This window comes from Plectropomus leopardus, chromosome 7 (assembly GCF_026936395.1).
Source record: "Plectropomus leopardus strain MGB_pleo_1.0 chromosome 7, ASM2693639v1, whole genome shotgun sequence".
Classification (NCBI taxonomy): Eukaryota; Metazoa; Chordata; class Actinopteri; order Perciformes; family Serranidae; genus Plectropomus; species Plectropomus leopardus.
The window spans coordinates 30,672,435-30,680,165 of NC_142182.1; the positions used below are offsets into that span (position 1 = coordinate 30,672,435).

Here is a 7,731-nt window from a genome sequence, read left to right on the forward strand (position 1 = left end):
TGTTGTTTGCTAGCAGATGGAAAATACAGGGAGGCACCTTCACTCCATACAAAGTCAGTGGAAAGTGCCTGATTGATTTCTCCCTGGTGGTAGCAGGACTTAAATGCGCTCTGTCTCTATGTGTGTAACTAATAATTGTGGAAACATTTCACTAAAACCACAAATGACGCTCAAGGAAAATTTAGACGGTCATCAAAGTCACTAGGATTCATCCTCAAGGAACCATGAATGTACAAAAGTTCATTGTTCCATGCAGTTGTTTTTAAGATATATCAGAGGTAGGCTGACTAACCCTTTACAAAATGTGTTGCATTACTGAAAACCAATTAATTTTACTTGTCTTTTTCTTTGTTTTTCCTTTGGTCTCTGGTTTAGGTTACAGGAATGGTGCTGGTCACATTGCTCATTTTGCTATATGGAGTGCATTTTGTCTACGAAAAGTACTTCAAACAGAGAGACCAAGCTACAGAAGATTATGAGTTGCAAATAAACGAAGGCAGATATGGTAATGTTTAAATTCCACTTAAATACATTTTAGAACAGTAATAAAAAAGATAAATTGAAGTAACTTTGGGCTTTGGCTTTGGAAATGATAGTGGAATTATTACTGGAGAATTAATTTAAAGAAATTATGGATAAAGATAAAACAAACCTTTGATTGTCATTAATCACATTGTCATATTGATAGAAGTCTAACAATTACTTGGCCTATTTTGGTAAAATAAATTATAGTTTGATCTGTACCAAAACAAATGTATCTTGATGTGTATATATTGTGTAAAATTTATGCAGAAGGCTTTTTACTGATGATATTTTTTATTTTTGACAATAGATATTTTACCTAGATATATATTTTTTAACACTGTCCATTTTAAACTGAAAAATATTACCTGACCTTCATATGAGAAAAACTATTGTTTTCGTCATAATTTGTGATGATGTAAGTCTTTCAATTATTAATTAACTAGAGGTCAGTCTTTTTTTCTAGATGTTGCCATAACAGGAAATGCCTTTCATTTCATCTTGTCATGATCTTTTCTGAACGTTTGATAGAATTCCTTGTTAAAACAAGAGCTGTAAACATAAAAGTTGTAATTTTGCATAGTTTCAAGCAAAAGCTGTCAAGCTAAAGTAACCTGTAAATAGTCTCAATAAATGTTTTGTGTTGCATTTACCACTGACATGACACTTTGGTCCTTCTGTGTGCAAAAAATGTCTAAAATTAAAATCAAATCAAACATGGAATAACAATATGTCACTTTTTTCTTTTCATGTAGGGTATGCATTTACTGTATAATAATGAAATAAACAAAAACCGGTTTCATGAAAGTTATATAGCTTTTTGTCTTTAAGACTTTTGACTTTTTTTAGGAAATCCCCATTCAGATCCTTGACAATAAACCAGACAGCATAATTTTGCAAAAAAGCTTTTGATCATATTAGGATAATTTCAATAATAATTTTCACACCCATGACTCATATATTGACTTACAAATGCATTCCTAATTTTTAACTTATTAAGACCAGCCTTTATGGTAAATACACGAAACAAAGATGGTTATATTGATCTGCCAGTTATCTCACTATCTAAAGACAGTTGCTGCAGTGGGAATGTCTTTCATACTACAAAACCTGCACTAACTGAATTAGCGATCCTATTCAGTTTTAAAAAGAAAATGTAATCAGATAGGAAAGAAGGAAAGTTGCACTAAAAGTCACTGCCAAACAGTGTTACATGTATTTGTGCATGGCAAATAAGGTGGTGAATACAACTGTGTTTCCCAGAGAATGTTGATCTTAAATTTGTAAGCTGAAATTTCTTCCAGAAACTGTTCACATGACCTCCGGTTCACCAATGGAAGTTAAGTGAAGTTTAACTTACAACCAGACTCCATGAAGAGGGAATCACAAAGGTTTGAGGCCTCACATAGATTGTGTAAGCCAGTTTTATTATAGGGTAAAGCCCCTTTTAGGGCAGGGCCTTGATGCTGAGGGACATTGAAAAGATTGAGTATTGAGTATTGAGTTGTCAACGGATAGTTCAGTGACTGGCTTTTCCGAGTTAATGACCGTCTGCATTCCTTAGAGAGGATGAGAAGTTAGTGTCTGTGTTTCAAAGTAAATCCAGAAACAACACATCACTGCTTAACAGTATTGCCTCCATCTGTGGGTAGCAGATAAGGTGGTGACCACAACTCAAATTCCAGGAGAATTCATTGACTAAAACTGAAATGTCTTCCAGAAACTGTTCATGTGATCTTTGGGTCAATAATGGCAGTTAAGTGTCTAATTTAAGTCAGACCTGGAGAGACTTCAAGGAGAAAGAATCACAGAGGTTTGAGCTCCTACATGGACAGCTTAAAGTGCCTTAGTTACCTCGCCTTGATCTCTCAGGCAAGTTCAGGGACTTAAATCTGATCTATTCTGATCTTTGAATCCGACAAATAAATTTCAAGAAGGGTATTAGGTCATCAGTGGGTACTTGAATGACTGTCCTTTCTCAGTTTATGACCCTCTACATTCCTTAGAGAAGATCAGAAGAACATAGAGGGACACTGCAGAGTTCACATTCTCTGCCTGTGCCTGTTTGGCTCGGTCCAACAGTATCCATACAGTATTTTTCCTAATGTTGTCAACTGTAGCAGCATCCCACACAATGTTGATGGGTTAATGATTGATAAATCTTGAATTTCACACACCAAACCAACATTGTTTTCCATGTCATTCATGTTTAACTTTTTTGCCAACAAAATAATTCTCCAAAGTAACCTTATAATTGAAATAAAGATCAATGTTACAAATAGCGCAGCTGACAACAAAGCAGCGATGACATCAACAGAGTTGTAAACAAACCAGGACATTTTGTTGGACTGGGCCTGCAGGTGACGGGCTCCTCTATGTCTGATGACATATTCAATCCAAAACATTGCCAGGTCCAGTGGTTTCATGGGCTGATCTCTGTGCAGCCGTGAGAGCGTCTGCATGTTTTCCCTGTAAGAAGAATTGTAAAGAGCTGACACCAGAGCATCTGCAAAGATGTGTCTGTCAAGCTTCGGCAATATCCACAATCACAGCCCCTCCCTTTGCTCTGATTCTGGACAGGTTATCAGGCTGATCAAAGAATAAGGGAAGTCCAACTACAGCAACTCCATGGTAAATTGCCTCCTGAACGCTGTTTGTACCTCCGTGGGTCACAAACACTCTAGTTTTGGGATGTCCTAAAAGGTCGTTCTGTGGCAGCCAGTCGACCATTAATGTGTTGTTACCCAGGTTGGCTGGCCTTTGTCCCCTATACCTCCATATAACCTTCTGAGACAGCTGGGCAAAGGCTGCAGCTATCTCCTCAGTTACTTCAGAGGAAGCTTCTCGACTAATGTTCCCAAGGTCATCATAATGACTCCGTGGTCTCCAGAGCTCTGGACAAACTCCTCCAGCTCTGCAGGCAGCTGCTTTGGGGGCTTGCACTGAAATCCTCCCATGTAGACTATATTTGGCATCGTTGGACGTGGAAATTCAAAGACAAAATCATTCCTCATGAGCCATATATCTGCATCCAGGAAAAATGTTGAATAATCCACATCGGGACCAAAGTACTTCTCAACTACAGGTTTGTAATAAGGTTCTGTAATGGTTGACATTGTGTACATCCCAAAAATGTAACTCAAAACATTCTTTATTCTTTGAGGGAAAGTCATCTTATCTGTCAACTCTGTTGCAGTGAAAGGAATGTATGACAGCGGTGAGGGGGCCATAAGGAAATGGGCTTCCCCTTGAATGGTCCATCTGACATTGAAAACAAGAGGAACTTGGAGACGACGTGCCAGCAATGTCCCTCCGCCAACTCCAGGGTCAGTCAAAACCATGTCATATTTGGCTTCATGGAAAGACCGCATCAGGTTTTCATCTTCAAACATCTGAATGACCATGTCACTCATTCCTTTATGGAGCAGAGAGAACTGATCCACAACCAGCCGCTCCATCTGTATCTGAGTCCAGATTTTAGACCAGGTAGATGCATGCCTAGCTTGAAGCCGGATCTCCAGATGTCGGGACAAAAAGCTTCAAAGTAGTTTTTCAAATCCTCCAGGGCTGGGAACAGTCACAGAGGTGTAGAGGAGACTTTTCACTGATGTACCAGCTATCGGACGCCCGAACCACAGTGACCTCGTGACCTTTGGCGTGCAGTTCTTCTATGAGTACTCTCATGTTTACCCAGTGGCTTCCGTCCAATGGAAACACAAGGATTTTGCCCCCAGATGCACTTGATAGTTGAATTAACAGTAGAGAAAAGGTGATGAGAAACAAGTGAGGCCCCTTCATACTGACACTCCTCACAGACCTTAACAAATGCACAAAAACAAATCAGTAAGAGAGTTATTCTGGTTTGCATGTTTAAGTTTACAGTTACATGATATCATGACCTCAGTTTATTTTTTAAAGATTTAAACTGAAGTAGGTAGTTTCAGTTTGTCATAATTTGGCAAAAATCCCATAATAACCTTTCAGCATATTGTAATTTAAGTAGTCTGAGAGAACAAAAGACTTTTGTATCTTCTCTCGGCTCAGTTTTCAGGCTTTAGAAAATCTAGGCCTTAATGGGAGACCTTGGTAATCACAGGTAATTTCTTCCTATTGGCTGTTCCAAAATGCTGAATGTGAAAGAAAAAGCCTGATACAGAGTACTGCAAAGAAAGTTGATTTTCCAGCATTTGCAACAACACCCTATGCTGCTTAACAACATTAAAAATAAATAGTTAAGAGAGTCTTACTGAGAGTCTGACAATAAACACAATAAAACACATGTCAAAATTATGAATGAATTAAGAGAAATTGATACAACATTGTGGGCGGGCACCTGTTCATTCCTATTAAAGTTGCTCAGCAGTGAATGATGCCAAAAAAAGCTTGATTTCCACAGTATGAAATTACCTTTCACCTCTCATTATCTTCCATATTATAGGGCCCATAAAGCAGGCACACTAGAGAATTACAGCTGCAGAGTGTGGCCAAACAGGGAACTTTAACTGAACAGCTAACTTGAATGGAGATGAAATTATTTAATTGTGCTGCTCTTCTCCAGACTTTTGACATGTTGTTGGACTGAATGGACCAAGTCTCAGTAGTGAAAGAAGTCATTTTACAGTGGTTGTAACATTTTTTAAAAAGATGTATCCACTGATTTACAGACGTCCATTTCCCAATTTGAGTCTATGAGAAAAAGTCTTTTTGGGCCCCATGGCATCTGCTGATGGACTCAGACGCTGTAGTCCCACATTTGATCACTATGTAACATTGGCTTCAAAGCCTGGCACTGTACCTGGGGGCTTCATTAATATCTGCGATGCTTTTAAGAGATGAAGACAAAATGTTGCTGAAAGAGAATCCCTTGAAAGAGTCCTAAAACCTGGAAATTTGTTAGCATTTAAGCAACTCCGGTTCCCTAATCTCAGAGTCAATGGGTGTTTTGAATGGGTTTTTGTTGGAAGCCTTAAATAAGGTCTTAAGCTTAAGATTTTTCACATTTTGTTCAAGGACATATAATCTGTCCATAAATACTCCACTCACGAACTTGGAAGCTTTTATGTGTCTTTAAAACAAGTTGCTAAAACGTGCAGTGGGACAATAGAACTTCATCCAGCTGAGCCATGCAGAACATGGCTTTACAGCCACGTTGTAGTGGTGACATTAAATCATGTGGCTTGCTGAGCAAAACATGTCAGTATCATAAATATTTATTTACCACAGAGCTATTTCCCAGTTATCCAAAATCCAGTGGAAAAAATCCCATGGGCTGTTTGACGAGGAAACCAGGGCGAAGCTAACCTCTGCATCAGCCTATAGAAAACGTCATACTTGGGACACTCTGTTGTTGAGCCTTCTGCTAACTGGGGCCAAAGGTCACATGGCTGTGACTATTAGTTCAAGCTTATGTAGCAAATGTTATGTTGAGCCCCAAATCACAGTATGGCCCCCCCTGCCCCTCTCCCTGCTGCTACAGACCACCTTGAGAGGAGAGCAGGCAGCAGCTCCAGAAAATGACGCCGAGTCAGCGGCCACAGCAACTCCAATCCTGCCAGCCCAGCACAAATTCTAGTCCAAAGCAGCAGGGAGCAAGGCAGAAGGACTATGGGGTGGCTAGGTAGCTAATTCTTGTCTGCGTTGTGGTTCTTGAACAGAGAGAGATGTCTGAAAACAGATTAAATAAATCAATGTATTGAAAATAGTGGGTTTCTGTATAAAGCGCATGTATATGTTTGTGGTAATCTGGTGGGCGCTGCTTAGGACAGAGGGAAGAGAGGGAGGGCTGCAGCAGGATTGCACATTTGAAAATTTGTTGTTTTTCCTTTTCCAGATTTATGCACACGCCTGCTTTCAACTAGAATTTGGAGCACCTTCTCATGTTTCAGGTGATTTATGTAGCAGGTCCACCACATAGATATTACCCCTCTAAACTTGTCTAATTGCATCTCTTACATAACAGCGTGAGACTAAAAGACACAACAATTGGTGAATAACACTTGAAAACACAAGTTATACATAAGTACATTTATTTCTGTTAGATTTTACACATACACAACTACCAAGACTTGCACAGACACATTTCAGCAGAACATACAGTTGCTGTTTTTACTTTTCATGTGAACTTTTGATTAAGACTTACCCAAATCCACATGCTGGAATGTCAATCCTACTTTAAAATGTCAGTTCAGTGGCAGTATTATAGTTATTCAATCAGATGGCAGGCTTTGAGCACAGTTGGAGAGAAAGCGTGGTGAATGCACCTCCTAGTCCGTCCTTCTAAGTCATGACGAGTTAACGTGTGGTTATGTAATGTAATTCGACCAGCTCTGTTGTAAAGGAAGGTGTGGATAGGAACCTGTTGTACTGCAACAAGTTCAGAAGTAGAAAACATTTGTGTGTTGTGCCATCTAGTGTCAAGTCAGTGTATGTTAAATTGATCATGAATGTTAATTGAACAAAGCAGCGCTATAAACCTGTTTTTTATTTTTCACAGCTGCTGCACCCATTGACAATTTTACAAAAAGCACAGAGCCATAAAAATCATACTTATCAGATAAAACTTTTATTTAATGCATTTGGGGGAAAGAGAGAGAGGGGATGACCTATAGCAAAGGGTCAAGGGTTGGTAACCTTTGTACATGTAGCGCCCACTCTACCAGGTGAGACATTTGGCTCCCCAGATTGCAACCTCTTCAAACAAATTTACTCTCTACCCCTTGTCACAGGTTGCATATGTCTACAGTTGAAGGTCAGCTTGAAAGTGTACAATTTATGCAGTGATGCAAATGCTAAAAGCAAGGATGAGGAAACATAAACAGAATTTAGTATAAATATATTATTTTGCCCTTTTCTGTCCTGTTAATCAACTCACAACCCCTCTGCTTTTTTTGTAAAACTTAATTGAATTAAAGCAAGAGCTGTAAAATTAATGCTTTATTGTATCTGTCTCATTTTGTATATTGCAAAAGAAGAAAAACTAAAGTAACCTGTACCTAGTCTTAAAAAATGTTGTGTGGTGCATTCACCATTTACTTTACACATCGGTCCTTCTGTGTGAGGACATAAAATGTCTAAAATGAAAAAAATCAAACATGAAATGACAAAATGTAACATGCATTTCCTTTTCATGTAGGCTATGCTTTACCAGATGATATTGAAATAAAAACATGCTAAATTACATTTGTCTTTTGTCTTTAATAATTGGAGGAA

General features: G+C 38.7%; 1 pseudogene; it reads right to left on the reverse strand.

Annotated features, from left to right (window-relative positions):
* Positions 1–1,879: 1,879 nt before the first annotated feature.
* On the reverse strand, positions 1,880–4,565 carry LOC148189223 (UDP-glucuronosyltransferase 2A1 pseudogene; annotated as a pseudogene).
* Positions 4,566–7,731: the final 3,166 nt, after the last annotated feature.